Source organism: Taudactylus pleione, unplaced genomic scaffold (assembly GCF_031769625.1).
Source record: "Taudactylus pleione unplaced genomic scaffold, aTauple2 ptg000637l, whole genome shotgun sequence".
Classification (NCBI taxonomy): domain Eukaryota; kingdom Metazoa; phylum Chordata; class Amphibia; order Anura; family Myobatrachidae; genus Taudactylus; species Taudactylus pleione.
Window position 1 is genome coordinate 1,031,307 of NW_028285039.1, and position 25,491 is coordinate 1,056,797.

The 25,491-nt window shown below is 37.2% G+C and overlaps 2 pseudogenes; both read left to right on the forward strand.

Moving 5' to 3' along the window:
• Positions 1–11,024: 11,024 nt before the first annotated feature.
• LOC148479098 (5S ribosomal RNA) lies at positions 11,025–11,143 on the forward strand (annotated as a pseudogene).
• Positions 11,144–16,227: 5,084 nt separating this feature from the next.
• On the forward strand, positions 16,228–16,346 carry LOC148479099 (5S ribosomal RNA; annotated as a pseudogene).
• Positions 16,347–25,491: the final 9,145 nt, after the last annotated feature.

Here is a 25,491-nt window from a genome sequence, read left to right on the forward strand (position 1 = left end):
AAAAACCACACACATTAGTTCGCAAAATAGTACGCTACATTTAGAGTTAAGACATGAATTTACACTGAAAAAAAACACACACATTAGTTCGCAAAATAGTACGCTACATTTAGAGTTAAGACATGATTTTAGAATGAAAAAACACACATTACTTAGCGAAACATATGCTAAGACCAACAGATCGAATTTGTTAATTCATAAAACCAAAAAAACAGACAAATATCCCAAAGTTAGAAAATGTCACTTGGTCACTGCCAAAATAACTGTTAAAAAAAAAAAATTTTTTAAAAATGAACACTATTTACTAATAATTTTTTAGGGGACTTTATGAAATACTTACTCAATAATATAAATAAAAATAATAAAAAAAAAATACTAACGTAAAGAAACAAAGTACTAAAAAAACCAAACTTAAGAACAATACCAACTACTCCTTCAAAAAACCAGAAACCACCAACAAACCACTACACCGAAAAACCTCCAACAATCCCAAAATGCCATCTCGAATGGAGTCACACCAAGCCATAAATAGGCTTTATTTTCCCACTCAAATTAAGGACGGACAATAGGAGCGCACAAGGAATGATGCGGCCGAATAATGCTGACGCATGTATAAAAACGTCAATGAAGGCCAAAATAGGTCTGCTACATTGAGAAAAGACAATGAGTACAGAGCAGCAAAGTACTAGCCAAGAGGCGCCATGTAATTATTTCCTAAATTATGTGAAAATGCTTATGTTTAACATAAAATTTTGAAACATTTAACTTTTAAAATTTTCAACCATTTTTAAAAAGGTGTGGAGGATGCCATGGAAGAGGCTGCTGGGCCTAGTAGGCAATCTAGGGCCAAAAAAAAAGACAGCCACATTTCACAAGGAAGGAGATGGAGGTTTTGGTGCAAATGTGCAACGACAACCTGGCACAGGCACCAAGGAATATGGGTGCAACCCAGAGATGGAAACTGTGGGACGACATAGCCAGTGCTGTCAATGGGGTGGGTGAGTTTGAATGTTCAACCCGGGAGGTCAAATGCCGGTACGTAAAAATTAAATTTGAATAAAAAATGGTTGCAGGGCCTAATACTGCAGTAATAATACCAACTTTTTAACCAACAGATGGAGCGACTTCAAATATCGGCTTAAATAAAAAATGGCTGATAGGGCTAGGCATGCAGGGGGAACAGGTGGGGGTCCCACCCCTGTGTCACTTGAGCTCACGGATTTGGAGGAGCTGGCCCAGGGGTGTGTGCAGGATGAGGAGGTGTTTGGTGTGTCGAACATGGATACCGACATGCCAGACTTTGCGGCTCCTCATGTTGCCACAGGTAAATGGTGTAATATTAACAACTCAGAAATGTGTTTTGAAAAATATCTCGTTTTGAATTTTAATCTTTTCTCTTTTTTCACACAGAGACACAGGCAGATGAGTCTGCTCCAGAAGAGAGCTCTGGCTGCAGAATTTCTTCTGACTCTGCAGGGGAGGAAGCAGTAGATCCGGCTGGGGACCCTGTGGCAGACAGTCCAGGTCATTCCCCCTCGCAGGCAGTGGCCCTCCTCACTGATCTCAATGTTAAAACGGATCACCACACCGAGATTCTGCAGAGGATGGATGCCAAATCTTCTAAGGGTGGTGGATGCCCTGGAGCAAAATATTGCAGCCAACGTGAAAATTGCAAATGCCCTGGTGGAAAATACTGGGGCAAACGTAAGAATTGCAAATGCCCTGGGAGCAGCCCGTTTGCCAGCACATGTTGGAGCCGGCCTCCCTTCCTGCTGGAACATCAGGACCCTCCACCTCTGGCACAACAACAGCCATCCCTCCAAATGTGCCTAGCCCTATGCCTAGTCCAGAGGCCACAACATCTGCCTCTGGCCAGGCCAGCCGAAGGAGCTCCCGGGCCTGTTACGGCTCCCTCCAACCCCCGGTCAAAAGGCCTAAAAGGTGATGACAGCACTGGCTAATTACCCCACAATCCATCTCTGTGTTTGCCCCATATTCCTTCATGACAACAACCTCCCTCTCCTTTCTTGTGAATTGTATTGTTTTGATTTGTTAAAGTTCAAAGGCCACTTATTTTGTGTGTGTGTGGGCCAAATCAATTTTAATTTTTGTATCCTTATAAAAAATATGTTTATGGCAAACGAAAAAAAAAAAAAAAAGACACAATCATTTAATAAAATTAAGAAAAAAATCTGCACAATTCTATTGATGATTTATTCCAAAACTGGTTAAAAGGTAATCCCTCAAACAAACTTAGAAACAATACAATGGAAATAGAAACATTTAATTTTTTTAAACAAAACAAGGGTTAAAAACAATTTATGAGTTTGAATTAACACTTAGCAAAAAACAAAATGACGATTGGTTTCTTGTCCTACAAAAAAATAATCAAATAAGCAAACATGCGTACAATATTGTTTCCCTAAAAAAGAAACACTTACAAATATGTTAAAAGTCCCTAAAAAAATAAAAATTGTTAGCTAATTGATTGTATGACCCCGAAATTAGCAGCTGAGTAGTTCACCTGCGTTCGGATTTTAGCTACTAAAAATGGTCTATTTCCTAAACACCTTACAAGCAGATTTGCAATTAAAAGATGATTGTTTTTTGGCCACAATTGATAAATCGCAACACCATCGATGAACCCAGGGAAGTACGAAGAGACCATCGTCATTGTGGTAGATCATACCAGACCACAAGCTGAGCGAGCAGTCTCAATGGAAATTGGATGAGACCATGATGTATCACTTGTTCCGTTCACATTTGGTGCTCGCATAAGATAATTTATGTACGCCCAAAAAACGCCTCGACATGCCTGCGTTTTTCCATCTCCACCCCCGTCACCACCCCAAAACGGACAATTCTGTCAATCACATTTGACATGTCACTTCCTGTTCGCTGTGTCTACGATCGACTGAAAAATTACCGCAATCAGACGTACGCACATGCGCACTGTTACAACGACGCATGCGTGGTTGTACAACATCGAATGACTACGAACGAGCGGCCGCTTACAAGCGGCTCTGAATCAGGCCCATAAGCCGTTGCAGGAGTGTTGGAAGCAGAAAATATGTTTATTTACTCCAATAAAATATTTTTAAAAAGACAGTTACTATACTACAGGTATGCAGTCAGGAAGCCGACAGTCAAAATGCAGACCGCTGGCTTTCCGACTGTCATATCCCGGCAAGGTATCAATGATAGGTGTCAAAATCCCGATGCCTATCATTAGCCCTACGCTGAAAGACCGACGCCGAGCATAACAAATGATGGTAATCCTGGCAGTGGCAGCAGACAGCTGCGTGGGAGGGTTAGGTTAAAGGCTTCATGGGGGTACTTAGGCTAGGCACCCACCCGGGAGGGTTAGGCTAGGGGAAGGGGGTTTAGGGTTAGGCACCCCCGGGGTGAGGTTAGGTTTAGGCAACCCCTGGGAGGGTTAGGCTTAAGGTGCAGGGAGGGGGGTTAGGTTTAGGCACCCCTGGGGATGGTTAGGAACTTAGGGGGAGGTCAGGGTTAGGCACCCCTAAAGGAGGGTTAGGGTGAGGAAAAGGTAGGATAGATCAGATACTTATCGTGTCCAGATCTAGTCCTGTTGAGCTTCAGGAATTTGTATTACATTTGCCAGGCTAAGTCCGGCGGGATGTCATACCGATCCCATACTTCAATATCTAAAGGTACTAGGAATATCACAGTGTACAGATATTCTTAGACGATCAGATGATACACACACCATAATATTCAAGATGGTATATACTCATTTCAGAGTAACAACAGCCTTTTATCTAGTTTCAACAGACACATGTTGACAGGAAGTAAACCAGAAACCTGCATTTTTAAACTAATTGAGATGAGTTCACAAATCTTATAGGATGTTTTTACACATATTCAGATTTAGAATTAAACTATCACAATTGGATGTGAACTAAAATCTTCCATGAGAAAAAAACAATAGTAAATTTGCCTTGCTATTGTACCAAATAAAAAATAAATAATGTACAGAATGTTCTGTACAATTGGCATAAAGTCAAATTGCAGAAACTGGTCATTCATACAACAAAATTATGCCCCAGATATTATGGGGTTAAACAGGAGCAAATTAAATGATCGAGAAATTTGCAAAACATTGGGCCTATGTCACGATCCGCAGCAGGGAATTCCTCTGAGGAGGACAGGGGGATAGGATGGCTTGGAGGCAGCGAGGGGAGTGACAGTGCTAGTGTCCTTAATAAAGGTCGGTCCCAGGTGTTGGCTAGACCTAGCCAGAGGTGAGGAGTCTAACCCACTCGGTGGTCTTCACCAGTGACCCCTCCAATTGGGATATGGGTTTCGCCACACCGAGTGAGCAGGTCATAGCATTTTTGCTAGGTACCTGGGAGAGACTAGGAGACTAGAAAATGTTACTGCAATAATGGGTGAAGTGATGTACTGATATGAATTTGTTACACTGTAGATAGTTTCAGAATACAGTAGCTGTGCAGGGAACACAGACGCTGGTGAATTAACTTGTTACACTGGAGAGTTTCAGGATACAAGTTAATATGCCAGGAATACAGACGCTGATGAATGAACTTGTTACACTGGAAATAGGTTCAGGATTCAAGTAGCTGTGTAAGGGACACAAACACTGGTGAATGAACATGTTACACTGGAAATAGGTTGAGGATACAAGTAGCTGTGCAGGGAACACAGATGCTGGTGAATGTACTTGATACACTGTAGAAATAATCATGGAAAATTATAACTGCAGGGAACTTAGCAGGAGAGGTGAACCTTTGGTAATCAGTTTAACAGCTAAGACAAGTAACCCAGGAACTCAGCCTGTGAGCTGATCTGCAATCCAGCAATCAGCAAGGAACTTGACACAGTGGTAATCAGTTTAGCAGCTGAAACATGTAACACAGGGAATAGCATTGAGAGCTGTACTGCACTCTGGAATTCAGTGAGATAGCTGCAATATATAACGCAGTATAGTAACTTGATGTACTGTAGATCCAGTCACAGAATATGAAAACTACAGGGAACACTGAATCCACGGTTAGAGTCCACGGCTCTGGCTGATCATCAGCTCTAGATTAAATCTTCTATATCACACTCGGTGGTACTGCCATCTTTGGTGCACTGCTTAGGTAATATTTTCCAAGATAAAAAATAAATAGAAATATGAAACACATTGGGAGAATGAGATCATTGGCAGAGAAACATTTGCCCAATCATGAGGTCCAGACTGCAGGTCTACATAAAAGCTTCCATTGATGACAGGTCTCTGGAAGCTGTACATCCAATGAAAGGCCAGGTGGAAAAGATGACTATGCATGCAGGCAGCTTTGCAATTACATCCTTGCTATTATGCAAATGCAGTAGGAGGTGTATACACCCCCTGCTGCATTTGTGATCCCAGCACTGCAACAGAGATTGCAGGCAGGGATCACCATCGAGACCATTGGTGATCGATGGTCTCGATGGTGAATGGCGCTGGACCACCAGCCAGCTGAGTACCAGTAATGATGAAATAAGTAAATGTGCTGCTAATGCATCCTCACTGTATTTATGTAGACTAAGAAAAGCTGATAAACATTTATCAGTTGCTAACAGCGTACAACATTTTTATTTATTTTTAAAAATATTTTATTGAGTCTTTTCAAAAAATAAAATGCAGAGTTAACACATTAAGATACATAAATCTAAGAAGAAAAATGAGTAGATAAATTGTTCCAAAAAAAGTGAAAACTGGAATAATAGCAAAACCGCATAATGAATAACAACATACATCTGAGAAATGCAGAATTTTAGGATTATAAATGTGAGGGGTGGGAGGGAGTGGTGAACGGAGAAAAAGAGAAACAAAAACAAAAAAAGGCAGAGATAAACAAAAAGCAGGGTGGGAGATAGTAATGTCAAGAGGGCTCACATACTGTATCATCAATAGTGTAAAAATAAAGGATAAGCTTAGGATAAGGAGGTAATATAACAGTACAACATAATGAACTCATTGTCCAAACATGTCAAGGATGTAACATTTTTCTAATGAATCACATCAAAAGGTGTGAACACAGTGAAATCACCGCTAAATAAACAGAAAGGGAGAAAATTCAGCAAATTGAGGAATTAAGAAATTTGCCTCAATAAGTACCATGTGGTCAATTTGAAGGTCTTAATGACCTGGGACTGAGTAGATAATGGGAGTGTAATAATATATGATTCCCATTTCTTGAAAAAACATTTGACACCAGATTCTAAGGCTCATATTCAATTTGTAGCGAAAAGCCGTTTTAGCGTGTTTTTGGCAAAAAAGTTTTCGCCGGAAACAGGCGAGAACTTTTCGCTGTATTCAATTCCGACTTTTCGCCAAAAACACGGCAAAAACTTTTCACCGATTTGACTTTTCACCTGGTCATCATTTCCCCATAGGAAATGATGAGATTTCACCTTCTTGGTATTTCATTAAAAACAGGCAAAAAAGTATCGCCAATTTTGAAGTACTTTTCGATGCAGGGTGGAGAAAACCAAAAAAAAATTTCTTTTTTCAATCTGTAAAACATTTTTTTCATCAATGTAATAGGTTAAATAGATTTCCTGCTTATAGCATGCAGATAGAAGTGCAGATTTGTGGTATTGAAGTGCAAAAGACTGGAAACCACTGTGCACCTTTGGGACAGGCCCCTAAAGGGTAAATGTGTCAAAAAATTAAAAAAAAAATTACAAACACCCCAAAAAAGCACTTTAATTTTGGGGTGAAAAAGTTGCAATTTTGGGGAGAAGTATAAAAACTAGCGAAATAGGCTTCTGGGTGCGCCCCAAGTATGGATCAGGTGTTTATGGCACTGCAGGTGTTTGCAACAGCTGGATTTTTTATGCTTTTTTAAAGTACAATTTAGCAACTTTAAAATTTCCAAGCACCCAATTTAAAATACCCCTAATTTGCTTGGACTAGTTAGTTTCTTCTTAAAATAATAAATAATGATATTCTTCACAACTTATGCAAAGTGGCTAATAGGATTTAAATGAGAGAAATTAAGCATCCCATAATAGCTTTATTAGGGGTACTAGTACATCCCTATAGTGATTCCCTATGTTAGTGCAGAGTTTTGGGGGATCCAGACTGATTTCCCTATTTCTGACACCATTCTTCACCTGTTTAGAATTTGTCAGAAGTTGTTTTTGCATCTTTAGCAATTGTCTATATATATGTCAATATTTACCATTGTGTATGTAATTATGTGTTTTGGTTTTTGCATGAAATGTTGAAACGCAAGTTCATATTATTCTGACTTGAAATTGTATTTTTATGTGTGTATGTATATAACCTGTTATAAGTATATATGTACCCCTCAGAAACAAAAATATATCTAGCTATTCATGTATTGTTTTTTTAATAAAATGTGTGTATGTTTGCTGGTATTTTCTTTGTACAAAATGAAATGTATGATTGTACACACGGTGTTATTCATATTTATTTAAATATTTAATTTTTCTCTTCAAAATTTGGTGGAATACATATCTATTTAATAAAACATATATTGAACAGAGGAAGCAGTTCTAAATTACCAACCGTATGTGTCCTAGCTGAAAAGTGTGGTGCTTGATTAGTGTTAGGGTGGTGAGAAGATTAGGTGCTGGGGTGTCTTAGGGGGTTTTGATGGATGTGACACTCCTGTGCGCATGGTATTTTTTTTCTAAAAGGTTTGTGATGGGAGAACACTATTGTATGATGGGCAGAGTAACAGCTAATTTTTTGCTGCAGGGGGGTGAGACGGTGGACTTTGCCTGAGGGGCGAGAAGTGGGGACAAAGCTATAGGCTACAAGATATATATATATATATATATATATATATATATATATATGTAGGTTTCAGGCTGCAGGCCTATTTAAGGCTGCATACAGTAATCTATTGGGACCAGTCATCTGACATAGGAATACCTTTGCTGTATGATTATACTGATTTTATAGGTATTTTGTTATTAATTATTATCTGCAAAAACCAGAGTGACTTAAGGTCTTGCAATTTAACTATTTTTTAACTCGTAGATACATGGGATGCTGTTTAGGGTCTGTTTGTTTGTATAAGTCACATTGTCCGGATACCCTGTTGTGATGGTGATGGTACACATTTCCCTAACCACGCCCCTGTGAGATGGTCGGGACGTCGGCGCTATGCGCAATCAGTGACGTCATCCGATCTCCGATGTGGACGGAGGTGAGGAACACGCTAGAGCACCGGGTGAAGTGATATAAGGTATGTGTTTGTTTTATCATTTGTATGTCTTGATAAAGGAGTAAAACTCTGAAACGTTGACCACAAGGGCTGTATTGCCAGCATCAGTATTGGGTTTATTTATGTCAGAGTGCCATCCACCTTGTTTTGGAAACATTTTCTCTGGGAAAGGCACCTGACTATGCAATGTGGATACCTGAGTGACGGATTTTCCTTGACTGTATATGTATTTATATATATATATATATACACACAATGTACATACCTGGGCATGTTGAACTATTGACTGGTGGAATGCAGGGCACCTATGTGGGCATTGTGTGTGTGTATATATATAACTGCATATATATATATATATATACACACAATGCCCACATAGGTGCCTGCATTCCACTGGTCAATAGTACAACATGCCCAGGTCTGTGTATATATATATATATATATATATATATATACACGCACACTTGGATTTCTATGTGGACTTGTTTCCGGACCAGCACCATTCATCATTTTCCAATTTTTTTCTTCCTATGTCAACATGCCAGTGCAAGAATATCTGCATTACCTTCAGGCTGTGGACATTTAACGAAGTCTGGTAATTATAAAAGCTGGATATTACTCCGGATCCACACGTGTAGACCTGTGACTGTTGCTTCATTGTTGCTATAGTGCATATCTAATATCACCTGAAGCGAAACTATCTATTGAGAATAATTTTCATATTAACTTCATATTTAAACAGTTTCACCCATCAATTCATATGGATATTTCTTTCGGATTTCTTCTGGATTATTATTAAATTTCTTCAGTATATTTTCCGAACTCATCCATTATTAATTTATTTATTCATTCATTCAATTAACATTCAGAATTTTTTATATTTTTTTATTTTAATATTTTTTTATTTTTTTGTTTTATTATTCTACAATATTCAATTGTTTTTTATTCATGTTGTTTCTATTGTAAAATGTAATACTTATGGAATGTACCTTTTAACATATTTTTAATACATTAAATTGATATTTTTCAATCAAGCCGTATAGATATAAGTTCTCAATTATAATGTACTGAGATCCTATAGATTCTACTTACCCTCTCCTATTTGAAACCATACATCTTTCCTGATATATTTATTTTTTTTGCATTACCATATCATGATACCTATGTTATAATAATAAGTTCCTAGCGCTGTTCATATATATTTTTTCGTTTTTCTTTGTGTAGTTAGGAGTTGACACCTCCACTGAACTAGCTGCATGTTGATAGCGCCATACTGATATTTTCCTTCTCCTTTTTTTAACAATTTCTGACTTTACTGTCACTGCATATGATACTATCACCACTGACAGAATGGTGGAGGATCACATCGGTGACAGCATCCAAGTAGGGATATCGGACAGTCTGTACCTGTACTGGCAGGAAAAAGAGGCAATTTGGAGGCCCCTGTACAAACTGGCTCTATTTTACCTGAGTTGCCCCCCCTCCAGTGTGTACTCCGAAAGAGTGTTTAGTGCAGCCGGGAACCTTGTCAGCGAAAGGCGTAGGAGGTTGCTTCCACAAAATGTGGAGAAGATGATGTTCATAAAAATTAGTTATCAACTCTTCCAGGGAGACCAGCCTCCAGAACGTACAGAGGGACCTGTGGTGGTGGATTCCAGTGGGGACGAATTAATACTCTGTGAGGATGAGGATGTACACAACACTGAAGAGGGTGAATAATCAGTGGATGAGGAGGATGAGGACGACATCTTGCCTCCATAGAGACAGTTTGTGCACGGACAGATTATTTACCAGCTTGTTTTGTGGGGTCTCAAATGAACCAATCATTTCAGCCACAGTCATGTGGCAGACCCTGGCGCTGAAATGATTGGTTTGTTAAAGTGTGCATGTCCTGTTTATACAACATAAGGGTGGGTGGGAGAGCCCAAGGACAATTCCATCTTGCACCTCTTTTTATATTTCTTTGCTTTATGTACTGTTTGAAATTTGAAATTCACGTAAAAAATTAATAAGAGTACGATTGAATTCCTGGACCTGGTTTTAAGTGGAGAAGAAAATAAGATCATCACAAAGAACTTCATAAAAGAAGTAGACACTAATAGTTATCGCCATTTTAAAAGCGGACAGGAGAGAGATTTTAAGAATTCTTTTAACAAACATTGGAAGATCCTCTTAATGGATCCAGTTTTAAAGGAAATTTTACCACCAAGACCCCCCATTGTTTTTAGAAAGGCAAGGAACCTAAAAGACTCTCTAGAACCTAGTATGCTAAGAGATATTAATACATCAAAACCCAACATCATACATAACTGTCCAGGGAGTTACAAATGTGGCAAGTGCAATATATGCAAATTTTTACATCGGCAGAGAAAGACCTTTAGTAATTCTACAAATAGTAAGGAATATAAAATCAAACAACATCTTAATTGCAACTCAACTTCAGTCATCTACCTCTTGGAATGTTCATGTGGAATAAAATATGTCGGCAAAACGAAAAGACCTTTGAAACTTCGCATACAAGAACACATCAGGAATATTAAAAACAAGGTGGAGACTCATATGGTGTCAAGACATTTTATTTCACACCATAGATCGGACCCAGACGAATTAACATTCAAAGCAATAGAACATGTGGAATTGGGAGACATAGGAGGAGATCTTGCGAACAAATTATCCAGATGTGAGATGTTCTGGATATTTGAACTGGATACTATGATTCCTAGAGGATTCAACGACCATTATGAGATAGCTCCTTTTCTCTAATGAAGATGAAGAAAACATGTTGGGGTGATTCTTGTTATGTCCTAATATATCTACCGTCATACCTGGGTTAGAACGCCCAATCTCGTCTGATCTTGGAAGCTAAGCACCATTGGGCTTGGTTAGTACTTGGATGGGAGACCTCCAGGGAAGACCAGGTACGGTAGTCCTTGATGTGACATATAGGCATGAATCCCCTAAGACATGGGACCTAAGAAGAAATCCCGGATTTACAACTTGAAGATGGATGCAAGAATTTCAAGAATGTAGCAGCTTTGGTTTCACACCTCAAGACCCATACAAGAACCATTTGATTATACAGCTTGAAAAAGATTATATACATATATACATACATTATCCCCCTTTTCTCCACAGAATTTATGCAAAAATTACCAAAGGAGACTTTCATTTTTTATCATTATTTATTAAAGTGTGTACTGAACCAGTTCACACAATGAAAATTTAGGATTTTATAATTATCCACATTTATTTATTTATTTATTATACAATAATTCATGTAGGTAGAGAGGTTAAGAAATTGATTCAGATTTGGAGCAGATGCGGGAAACTGTGACCTTTTAACAAATCTATTTCACATATTGCCCAATATATGGTTAGCAATATATATTTATACTAATAGTGTTTCCATTGTATTATATAGGATCATAGAAATCAAGTATATATGGGAGAACAAAGATGGCAATAAACGGGAGCTACAAGATGGCCGCGAGTAGAGACACCCCTTGGAGTACCAAGATGGATGCCGCCAGTCGGTGAAAGATGAAACTGGAGATGACATGTCCTATGAAGCAGTGACGCAGGACGCGACAGGCACATGATCGGGGAATGAGTGGACCCTTCAGCCTATCCGGAAGAACGAAGGAGGTCGTATAGCGCTCAATAAGGAAGGAGTTAGAGGAGGTGACGATTCACACCACACACTTAGAGGAGTGCGGAAGTACTGTGTTGCATGGAAAGTAAGGGCGGAAGTGATGGGACGCTATGTGGCTGTCAAAAGGAGCGATGTACTACTATATAACTTATATTTAAGAAACGGACTTCTAATCCAATAATGCATTAATAAAGGAAACAGTCCATTACAAATATAAGTAATTATTCCGTTCTAATGGACATGTATCAATAAGAAAACCGGAAGTGATGTCACAAATGAGATCTATCAATCGTTGTTTGTCCTTATTAGAAGGGGTATAAATATGGGATACCCCACAGGAGCCAGAATATCCCTTGAAGAAGTCCAGGATATGGATGAAACACGTTGGTGGTGGCTCCTATTCTCTTCCCATTTATTAACTTGACGTTTTTATCAGATAAGAGACGATTTTTTATCCATATTTATTCTGATAAATTCATAACTATTTTTCTATATATATACATATTTTTTTTCATATTTTTATGTGTTTTATGTCTTTTATCCTTCATGTAGGAGGATATTATTGTTGTGTCTGATTAAAAATAATCTATGCATTTTTTAAAAAATGAACTTTTTCACTTTTATTAATTTACACGTCATTTTACGTATTATTGTCATTAATTAATTACGGATTCTTTAAGGATCTTTGCATTGGCACTTTAGTTGTACTGATTGTTTTTATTCTAAAGATCACATACTAATAAGTTTACATATATTTAATGATGATGGTAGTTTAAATACTGCCACTCCTGTATTAGCACTTTAATTGCACAAAATCACTTTTACAAACATGGTTGGTATTAGTTTTATTTTTTAATAAGTTATATAAGCACAGTAGGCGCTCTTTGCCAGCTCTTGTATCCTTTGATTATTTGTATATGTAACAGATCACCACTGTTACATTTTTCTGCTGGTTGAGCTAACACTCATATGTTATTTGGGGGTGCACGATAACGGTTTCACAAAAAACTTTTTAGTTTGAGATAAAGGACACACATTTGAGATAATACTATATAAAGGGACTCATACACAATTGGCGCTGCAGTCTTCTGTTATACATAAATCTTGGTTATTGAACACAGCAGCCTCTTGGGGGAGTCCCACTCAGTCAAACACACAAAGATGTATAGAAATAATGAACGCCTAAATAAAAGAAGCGATCTATGCCAGAAAATCTTTAACGAGGACCATGTTTTAACACAGGAAAGTATTCCAACAGAAAATTTGGACAACCTGTTTTGGGAGATAGAAAAATCTCTCACCAAGGAGATTAAGGCATGGAGGGACATTAAGGGTCTTGAACATTATATATCAGTCAATAGAATTCCAAGAGGTTTGAGACTTTTAAAAAAATTCAACCTTTGGCTTGGACAAATCAGAATTCATGGATAAATGGGACAAAATTTTGCATAATTGCTCCATAGATTTGATGAAATGAATCATCATGGAGAAGAGAAATATATTGTCAGAATTGGAAATTGAGATAAAACAAAAGGAAACACGTATGGAGAATTTTAAGGACAATGAGGAATATAAAATTAATGATAAAGTTTTATTACGCAAACTTGACCGTATTGAAGAGGATATCATGAAAGGGAAAGAGAGAAAATTTATCAGGGGCAAACAAGATTATGACTCCAACAAAGTCAAAAATTGGAGCAGATTTAATAAATCTGTGGGACAACAACCAACACACAATCCAAGACAAGAAAGAACTACTTGGAGAACAGTTCCATCTAGAAGAAAACCTAGTCTGAGAGATGATGTTATCAATGAACAATCTAATTATAGGACACATCATACAAAGAATCGTTTTTCGACACTCCAGAGATTTGACTCAAACAGCGACTCTGATCATTTTTTATCCCCAGGCCCGGACCAGAACTTAATGAATCCAAGAAAAACCTTCTTCAGGGAAACCACAAAGTTGGCATCACCCATGAAAAGAAGAATAAGAGACGAAGAGGTGTACGAGGAGGCAGGAGGAAGAAACTAAAAAAGGAGGAACCTGATGTAGACCCCAAGGAAAGAGGGATCTTCAACCTGTCGAAACATACCTTGTCTAAATATGAAGTGTCATTATTGAACAAAGGGCTGACATTTGCTCCATCAAATAACATGAACAAGTTTCAAACCTTTATTGATCTCAACAAATTTATAAGAAATCTGACATTAAAAAGACACTTCATAAGAAAAGATGACGCAGTTATTAAGAATTTTCAGGAGCCTGCTTCCAAATCAGGACTAAAGGGTAAATCAAAATACTATCCACTTGAATCTAAAGGGAATCATCTCAATGTTTTCTATGACCTAGTGAAAAAAGATTTATGTGAAGGAAATCCCCAACACAATAGTAAACAGAACCTAAAGAATAAAGAGAAAGAAGCCCTAAAAAATCTACAGAAGAACAATGATATTGTCATCAAACAAGCTGACAAAGGGGGGGATTAGTCATTATGGATAGATCTCAATACATCAAGGAATCTTATAGGTTATTAGGTGACACCACTTGATTGTGATCCCTTGGAGAATTACTTTTATGAATTAAGGAGACTATTAGTATATGGATTACACAATGGCATTTTAACCAAGGAGGAGTTTCAGTATCTCTTACAGACGAATCCCACTACCCCCATATTTTATTTCTTACCAAAAATTCACAAGTCTTTGGAAAATCCCCCAGGAAGATCCATCATAGCAGGGATAGATTCATTAACCTCACACCTGTCTGAATACGTGGATATTTTTTTATGTAAATATGTGAAAGAACTTCAATCATACCTAAAAGACACTACTAATTTATTACAAATTTTAGAAGGGATGGAATGGAAAGGAACATATTCATGGGTTACAATTGATGTTCAATCCTTATATACATGCATTGAACATTGTAAAGGGATTAATGCTTGTAGAGAATTTCTTGAAGGGGACCCTACAATCAGCACTTTACATAAGGAATTTTTATGTGATTTAATGTCTTTTATCCTGGATCATAATTATTTAAAATTTTTACATCAGTTTTACCGGCAAATTTGTGGCACTGCCATGCGGACGACTTTTGTCCCAAGCTTTGCCAATCTTTTTATGGGATGTTGGGAAAAGAATTACGTCTATGAAAATAATCCATTTGGTGACAATATCATATTTTTTAAGAGGTACATAGACGATATTTTGATAATATGGGAAGGGTCGGAAGAAGATTCTTATTTGTTTTTAAATCATATTTCAGCCAATAATATGAATTTGAAATTCACGTCAAAAATTAATAGGAGTACGATTGAATTCCTGGACCTGGTTTTAAGTGGAGAAGAAAATAAGATCATCACAAAGAACTTCATAAAAGAAGTAGACACTAATAGTTATCGCCATTTTAAAAGCGGACACTTAAGAAGATGGAAGGAGAACATTCCGTACTCACAATTTCACAGGATAAAAAGAAATTGTAGTGAAGTACAGACATGTAATGAGCAAATTCAAATATATACAAATCGATTCTTAGAAAAAGAATATCCTTCGAAGTTATTATTGGAAGCAAAAGACAAAATGGATACCATGGAGAGGAAGAAGTTACTGGAGTACAAGAATTCAGAAGAGATAAAGAAGAATATCATCCCATTCATTACAACATACAATGCACAGGAGAGAGATATTAAGAATTCTTTTAACAAACAATGGAAAATCCTCTTAATGGATCCAGTTTTAAAGGAAATTTTACCACCAAGACCCCCCATTGTTTTTAGAAAGGCAAGGAACCTAAAAGACTCTCTAGAACCTAGTATGCTAAGAGATATTAATATCTCAAAACCCAACATCATACATAACTGTCCAGGGAGTTACAAATGTAGCAAGTGCAAAATATGCAAATTTTTACATCAGCAGAGAAAGACCTTTAGTAATTCTACAAATAGTAAGGAATATAAAATCAAACAACATCTTAATTGCAACTCAACTTCAGTCATCTACCTCTTGGAATGTTCATGTGGAATAAAATATGTCGGCAAAACGAAAAGACCTTTGAAACTTCGCATACAAGAACACATCAGGAATATTAAAAACAAGGTGGAGACTCATATGGTGTCAAGACATTTTATTTCACACCATAGATCAGACCCAGACGAATTAACATTCAAAGCAATAGAACATGTGGAATTGGGAGACAGAGGAGGAGATCTTGCGAACAAATTATCCAGACGTGAGATGTTCTAGATATTTGAACTGGATACTATGATTCCTAGAGGATTAAACGACAATTATGAGATAGCTCCTTTTCGCTAATGAAAATGAAGAAAACATGTTGGGGTGATTCATGTTATGTCCTAATATATCTACCGGCATACCTGGGTGAGAACGCCCAATCTCGTCTGATCTTGGAAGCTAAGCACCATTGGGCTTGGTTAGTACTTGGATGGGAGACCTACAGGGAAGACCAGGTATGGTAGTCCTTGATGTGACATATAGGCAAGAATCCCCTAAGACATGGGACCTAAGAAGAAATCCTGGATTTACAACTTGAAGATGGATGCAAGAATTTCAAGAATGAAGCAGCTTTGGTTCCACACCTCAAGACCCATACAAGAACCATTTGATTATACAGCTTGAAAAAGATTACATACATTATCCCCCTTTTCTCCATGGAATTTATGCAAAAATTACCAAAGGGGACTTTCATTTTTTATCATTATTTATTAAAGTGTTTTAAGTATGTACTGAACCAGTTCACACATTAAAATTTAGGATTTTATAATTATCCACATTTATTTATTTATTATACAATAATTCATGTGATATTTATAGGTAGAGAGGTTAAGAAACTGGTTCAGATTTTTAGCAGATGCGGGAAACTGTGACCTTTTAACAAATCTATTTCACATATTGCCCAATATATGGTTAGCAATATATATTTATACTAATAGTGTTTCCATTGTATTATATAGGAAAATAACCCAATTGCTACTTCCAGGATCATAGAAATCAAGTATATATGGGAGTACAAAGATGGCAATAAACGGGAGCTACAAGATGGCCGCGAGTAGAGACACCCCTTGGAGTACCAAGATGGATGCCGCCAGTAGGTGAAAGATGAAACTGGAGATGAGATGTCCTATGAAGCAGTGACGCAGGACGCGACAGGCACGTTATCAGGGAATGAGTCGACCCTTCAGCCTATCCGGAAGAACGAAGGAGGTCGTATAGCGCTCAATAAGGATGGAGTTAGTGGAGGCAGAAGTGACGATTCACACCACACACTAAGAGGAGGGCGGAAGTACTGTGTTGCATGGAAAGTAAGGGCGGAAGTGACGCAACGCTATGTGGCTGTCAAAAGGAGAGATGTAATACTTTATAACTTATATTTAAGAAACGGACTTCTAATCCAATAATGCATTAATATAGGAAACAGTCCATTACAAATATAAGTGATTATTCCGTTCTAATGGACATGTATCAATAAGAAAACCGGAAGTGATGTCACAAATGAGATCTATCAATCGTTGTTTGTCCTTATTAGAAGGGGTATAAATATGGGATACCCCACAGGAGCCAGAATATCCCTTGAAGAAGTCCTGGATACGGATGAAACGCATTGGTGGTGGCTCCTATTCTCTTCCCATTTATGAACTTGACGTTTTTATCAGATAAGAGACGATTTTTTATCCATATTTATTCTGATAAATTCATAACTATTTTTCTATATATATACATATTTTTATTCATATTGTTATGTGTTTTATGTCTTTTATCCTTCATGTAGGAGGATATTATTGTTGTGTCTGATTAAAAATAATCTATGCATTTTTAAAAAAATGAACTTTTTTCACTTTTATTAATTTACACGTCATTTTACGTATTATTGTCATTAATTAATTACGGATTCTTTAAGGATCTTTGCATTGGCACTTTAGTTGTACTGATTGTTTTTATTCTAAAGATCACATACTAATAGGTTTACATATATTTAATGATGATGGTAGTTTAAATACTGCCACTCCTGTATTAGCACTTTAATTGCACAAAATCACTTTTACAAACATGGTTGGTATTAGTTTTATTTTTTAATAAGTTATATAAGCACAGTAGGCGCTCTATGCCAGCTCTTGTATCCTTTTATATATATATATATATATATATATATATATATATATATATATACACACAATGCCCACATAGGTGCCTGCATTCCACTGGTCAATAGTACTACATGCCCAGGTCTGTATATATATATATATATATATATATATATATACACGCACACTTGGATTTCTATGTGGACTTGTTTCCGAACCAGCACCATTCATCATTTTCCAGTTTTTTTCTTCCTATGTCAACATGCCAGTGCAAGAATATCTGCATTACCTTCAGGCTGTGGACATTTAACGAAGTCTGGTAATTATAAAAGCTGGATATTACTCCGGATCCACATGTGTAGACCAGTGACTGTTGCTTCATTGTTGCTATAGTGCATATCTAATATCACCTGAAGCGAGACTATCTATTGAGAATAAGTTTCATATTAACTTCATATTTAAACAGTTTCACCCATCAATTCATATGGATATTTCTTTTGGATTTCTTCTGGATTATTATTAAATTTCTTCAGTATATTTTCCGAACTCATCCATTAATAATTTATTTATTCATTCATTCAATTAACATTCAGAATTTTTTATATTTTTTTATTTTAATATTTTTTTATTTTTTTGTTTTATTATTCTACAATATTCAATTGTTTTTTATTCATGTTGTTTCTATTGTAAAATTTAATACTTATGGAATGTACCTTTTAACATATTTTTAATACATTAAATTGATATTTTTCAATCAAGCCATATAGATATAATTCTCAATTATAATGTACTGAGATCCTATAGATTCTACTTACCCTCTCCTATTTGAAACCATACATCTTTCCTGATATATTTATTTTTTTTGCATTACCATATCATGATACCTATGTTATAATAATAAGTTCCTAGTGCTGTTCATATATATTTTTTCGTTTTCTTTGTGTAGTTAGGAGTTGACACCTCCACTGAACTAGCTGCATGTTGATAGCGCCATACTGATATTTTCCTTCTCCTTTTTTTAACAATTTCTGACATGTCTACTGTCACTGCATATGATACTATCACCACTGACAGAATGGTGGAGGATCACATCGGTGACAGCATCCAAGTAGGGATGTTGGACAGTCTGTACCTGTACTGGCAGGACAAAGAGGCAATTTGGAGGCCCTTGTACAAACTGGCTCTATTTTACCTGAGTTGCCCCCCCTCCAGTGTGTACTCCGAAAGAGTGTTTAGTGCAGCCGGGAACCTTGTTAGCGAAAGGCGTAGGAGGTTGCTTCCACAAAATGTGGAGAAGATGATGTTCATAAAAATTAGTTATCAACTCTTCCAGGGAGACCAGCCTCCAGAACGTACAGAGGGACCTGTGGTGGTGGATTCCAGTGGGGACGAATTAATACTTTGTGAGGATGAGGATGTACACAACACTGAAGAGGGTGAATAATCAGTGGATGAGGAGGATGAGGACGACATCTTGCCTCCATAGAGACAGTTTGTGCATGGACAGATTAATTGCCAGCTTGTTTTGTGGGGTCTCAAACGAACCAATCATTTCAGCCACAGTCATGTGGCAGACACTGGCGCTGAAATGATTGATTTGTTAAAGTGTGCATGTCCTGTTTATACAACATAAGGGTGGGTGGGAGAGCCAAAGGACAATTCCATCTTGCACCTCTTTTTATTTTTCTTTGCTTTATGTACTGTTTGGGGTTTACTTTTTCAAACTGCCATCCTGTCTGCCACTGCAGTGTCACTCCTAGATGGGCCACGTGTTTGTGCCGCACGCTCGTGTCGCTTAGCATTGTCATCCAGCTACCTCGGTGCAACCTTTTGGACTAAAAACAATATTGTGAGGTGTGAGGTGTTCAGAATAGCCTGGAAATGAGTGGAAATTAATGTTATTGAGGTTAATAATAGCATAGGAGCAGAAAAAAACACAAATTCTATGATATTAGCTGTTTTTATGCTTTTTTTTCAAAAAAATACAGATCCAAAACACAAAACCCAGAACCCAAAACACGGAAGGGTGGTTTTGCAAAACCAATCTAGATCCAAAACATGAAGAAAGATCCAGATCAAAAACCAAAACACAAAAAGTGGCCGGTGCACACCCCTAGTATATACACACACAGACACAATGTCCTCATATGTGCTTGTCAGTCCTCTTCTCAACAGTACAACAGAATTATGTTGAGACATTTGCTGTGTACACACCGTACTATAAAGTGTCAGATTGTAACGATAACTATTCTAGTTTTATCGTTAATATCTGACAATTTCAAGCACCTTCAAACGACAAAAGAATGGTCCAAAGTGATCAAAATTTTGTTGCCCATCTTTTTTTTTTATGGGGGGGTTATTGCATGTGTTTGATGAACATCCAAAACATGCAGGACCGACATACAACGATCATCTGATCATTGTCCTTGCTCCGTGTCTAAGGGGATCATTTATTAATGATAATTTTTGCAATGCGATCAGGGCATGTCAGTACTGGCCATGACCGTAATACAAAATGCGATCATAACGGCCAGATGTATTAAGCGGCACATGCATGGAGACGGGCTCTGAAAGGAGCTCGTCCCTGCGATGTGGGCTGGAGTGCACTCAGGGATGCTGCGCATGCACAGGCCCACGGACTGCACACGCAGCGCCAATTGCTGGTGGAGGGTTCCAGAATATCCCTCCGCTGACTGATATGCGGTATGTAATCAGAGGCTTACAGCGGCTAATGCTATCTTCAGATGGTGTTAGCTGCTGGGATTAATATCGGGTATGCTTCGCATTCTGGATATTGGTGCATTTGGCAGCATTGCATCCCCCATAGAAACCTATGGGAAAGCGGCTGCCAGCAGGACTGGGGGGATCGCAGCAGGCATCAGAGATACCTGCTGTGGTCCCTCCTTGATACATCTGGTGTATACTTAATATTTGAGGTAAACCCCCAAAAAGTGTCTTTTTGGGGATTTTACTTCAAATATTCAATGAAAAATGGGTCCTAAAGCAATAAACCTTACCTTTGTTTGAAGTATCTACCCCTGGCCAACGCAGTAACAGCTGTTATCTGTTTGGTTATTATACATGCATTGACAGAGAAAAGAAGACTCTTTTTTGGGGGGCACGCTACATGAATATGAATAAAGTAAAATTTTACTTTTATTGGTGATATAGTCTAAAATATTGTACACACAAGACACTTAATACACAAAATTGCATGAAGGTTTACGGTACTTTTCAGAAGAAATTGAATCTTTTAGCAAAGAAAATTTCAAACGATAGATAAGCACCTGAGGTCAAAAATTGGCCAGTGCTGTGCTAGGAAGAGCTAGAACTCTTTTGGAGAAAATCAAATGGATGGACAATTTCACCAAGATAAATAAAGTAAATGATCTAAGGTACTGAAATTCATAATTAAATGTGTGTGATGGTGAATATTTCAAAGTATCAGTCCGTATGATACTGATATTGAACGGAGTTTGTGATAGATATCAAGACAAACTTCTACTATGGTACATACAGCAAAATAGCTATACTATTCCACTCCTTGGAGTAACAGTAAGGACGCTATTTCCACCCACAATATATCAGTCATGTGTAACACACAGTCGGATAAGTAACATACACCAATAGATAGTCACGGTAAAGTAGCTATATAGGTATCTCATAAGCAGTCAGAAATACATAATGAAATTAAATCTGACTTGGATATATTTCTAATATATCGCACTGCTTGTCCTCTATGGTCACACAGCCGCACAGGCCGTATAGGCTTATACAAACCTGCATCCACCACAGTAATTGGAATCACCAAAGGACATGGATGCGGGCACCACACGGGATAACCTTGCCGCTACGCCTACCTGCACAGGACTAAGAACCATCAGCTTCCATTCAGGGACTAGCAGGTATCAATACACTGCAATGGCCAACCAACACCGCAGGCACCATGGACTGTACACTGTTACTCTCATCACAAAATTTGGACTTGCCTACTAAATATACACTCCATCTTTACCGGCAAATGCAACTGTTACACACATACAGCGGCCAATAATCAGAGGAATCCTCAATCACTTGGAGTTCCCCCACCACTCGTTTCTCATTACTCTCTTCCATAAGCAACATATCTACCTTCGCACTCTCTCATCAGTCAGCCATTCCTGCCTGTCCTGCAATGTCACTGGATATCAGGATAGCCATGTTTTGTGCATACTGACAGTAGAAGTGCTCTATTTTCTTTCTTCCCATCAGCTGCCAACCCCACTCTCTGATTCCATGTCCTCTGTCTTATACAAGACGTGGAGACAGCAGAAGTGGGGTGACAGGATCTGTGCCCCTTACTTACTCAATATTGTTGCGCTCTCCAACAGCATTTATTTAGAATGTTACTAACTTACTACAAAATTCTCTTGAATCATATCAATTTGGAGATCATGTGTATACTGAATCCAAATATTGCTGTATTCATTAACTTGCTCTTCATATTATAGGTGACATAAATTTCAACATCATCATTTTGACTCCTTACTCTTTTTTATTATTCTCTTTCTTTCAGAGGTAGGAGGGGTCTATACGTCCCTCGATGTGAAATTAACACTAGAACCCCCTATGTATTTATCTGCCTGTCTAACTTTTCTATTTTTTACAGTGCAATATATTAGAAAAACATCCAAGTCGGATTTAATTTAATTATGTATTTCTGACTGCTTATGAGATACCTATATATCTACTTTACCGTGACTATCTATTGGTGTATGTTACTTATCCGACTGTGTGTTACACATGACTGATATATTGTGGGTGGAAATAGCAACCTTACTGTTACTCCAAGGAGTAGAATAGTATAGCTATTATTGCTGTATGTATCATAGTAGGAGTTTGTCTTGATATATATCACAAACTCTGTTCAATATGATAGCAGTATCATACGGACTGATACTTTGAAATATTCGCCATCACACAGATTTAATTACGAATTTCAGTTCCTGAGATTGTTTATTTATCTTGGTGAAATTGTCCATCCATTTGATTTCCTCCAAAAGAGTTATATTTCTTCCTAGCACAGCACTGGCCAATTTTTGGCCTCAGGTGCTTATCTATCGTTTGAAATTTTCTATGTCAAAAAATTCAATTTCTTCTGAATAGTACCGTAAACCTTCATGCAATTCTATGTATTAAGTGTCATGTGTGTCTTGTGGGTACAATATTTTAGACTGTATCACCAATAAAAGTTAAATTTTAATTTATTCATATTCATGTAGAGTGCCCCCCAAAAAAGAGTATTCTTTTCTCTATCTATGCATTATCCCTTTCTGACTCTGGGGAGCACCGTCAACTCTAGAGATTTTTCCACCGAACTCGGTGTTATTACTTCAATTAGTTGGTTAATCCTGCCATTTTTTCACCACACCTATTTTTATGTCACTATGAACATACCAGGGTGGTGATAAATATAATTTCCAATTTGCCCTTACTCTGTCTTGGACGAACTCCAAAAGAAAATTCTTGGTTCTTATACATGTCAGAAGTAAAAAAACAAGTTTTATTTTTGCAAATACAGTGGTTAAGACAACCACTGTAAATGCAAGTCCTATGGTTCGACATAACCTTGAATATATTTAATCTGACTTAAAAATATTCCAATATAAATATTTGTAGCACTTTTTTACATTAAACTTATCACTCTATAAAAAAAAAACACTATAAGGTGAATTTAAAACTTTTTTTTATTTTGTACAAAAAGTAATTTAAAAAAATATAGAAATAAAATTTATTCAAGTTTTTAAAAGATTTTTTTATTTATTTTTCAGCAAACAAATAAGTGCATGTTCTTTAATTATCTTTTCTCATGCTTTTCTTGATGATAAAGGACATTGTAAATAAAAATAAATTTAAATTAAATGTTTAATTTTTTTAGGGTAACAAAGATTTGACAAAGTAGTGAGTGTACAACTAAACATATAAGCAAATTATGTTTGTGGCCAAATTACCCCCCCCCATTACCTCCCTTAGTGGAGCTTAACACTAACTTTCCCCCTTTCCCCAACCCATATTGCCTAACCTTAAACTCCTCGCAGGGGTGTCTAAACCTGACCTACAACTCTAAACAGCCTAAACCTTCCCCTAGCCAAACCTTTACCTGGGTGCTGGCTAACCCTTAAGGTACACATTCACAAAAAGACATGGAAATCACAGTAGGATTACAACATTGCAATTGTGCTGTCATTTGCATGTCTATGCTATGCCTACACTGAACGTTCAGTGTAGGCACATCAATCATTTCCCTACCATGCTCAATCTGATGTAATTTTGAGGTTCTACGACATGTTTGGGTGATGATTGATGCCGGATGAGACCAGCTGGAGGGTGCAATGCTAGTTGCATCCAACATAGATTTTCACTATTTGTGATAAATTACTGTGCACTAGCACGAATACGATATTGTAATCGTGCAATCGCTCAGTATTAAAGCAAGTGGATGAGTGCCATATATATTCCCCCGAGGCTCCCTAAACTTTCACCACCACCCCAGGCTACTTTTAATAATTACCCATTAGCTTACGAATGTTATGGTGGGGTACAGGATGAACATAGGCATTGGTATATTGTCACCTATGTTATATCCCTTCCCAAGATTACGTCTTTAGGTAAGCTGGCGGCCGATATACCATCCACCGGCTTATAGAATAGTTTACATTTTTTTGGGATCTTCAGGTATGTGAAAATTGAATACATATGTGTAAATGAGGTGAAGTGGAAACTTACCTTATCAGGAATCATTTATGTGTGTTTAAGTGTTAATTTGTGGCTCTCAAAACATTGTCCAGAGAAGTCCAAACAGTGTATGTTTTTTAGGTCTCTGGAGAAATTTGACACATTAAATATATCATGCACGCCATGTACATTGTGTACATTAATGGCATGGACTCATGACTACACCTGTGTACAGTTTAGAGACCATAGAAAATATGATCTGTGTGTCGTGTGGCCTGAGTTGTAGAAAAACTAGAGTTAACAAATAAAAAGTGTAATAAGTATAGTGATAGCTAACAAATAAACCTTTACAATTTTATAATTGTTCCAGAGTATTGTTTAACAATCACTAGCATCGTGTAAATTGTGTACTATACAAAAACATTAGAATGTGCATTTGTGCATGTTTACTCACCTAGATTAGTGCAGTCCCAGTAAAAGCATTTCTATTATTTCATACTTCTTCCAAACTTGATAATTGACTAAGGATTAGTCCTATAAGGGCTCCAAACACAAACAAAAAAAAATGGTGTGTTCAGTTCATTCACATCAATATTATACATATTAGAAACACAAATACATTGTATTAAAAAAAATAAAGAAAGTGGGTTCAGAATGCTCACTTAAGGCCCATGATCATGCCTAGCCAAAAGAAGGGAGCTTTCATCATCTACCCATTTTAATACACACAACCATATGTATTATCGAGCGCCCTCTCTCCCTTTTGTGTACCTAGAATCCTGGTGAAAAAATGTATACATGTTAATGAAAA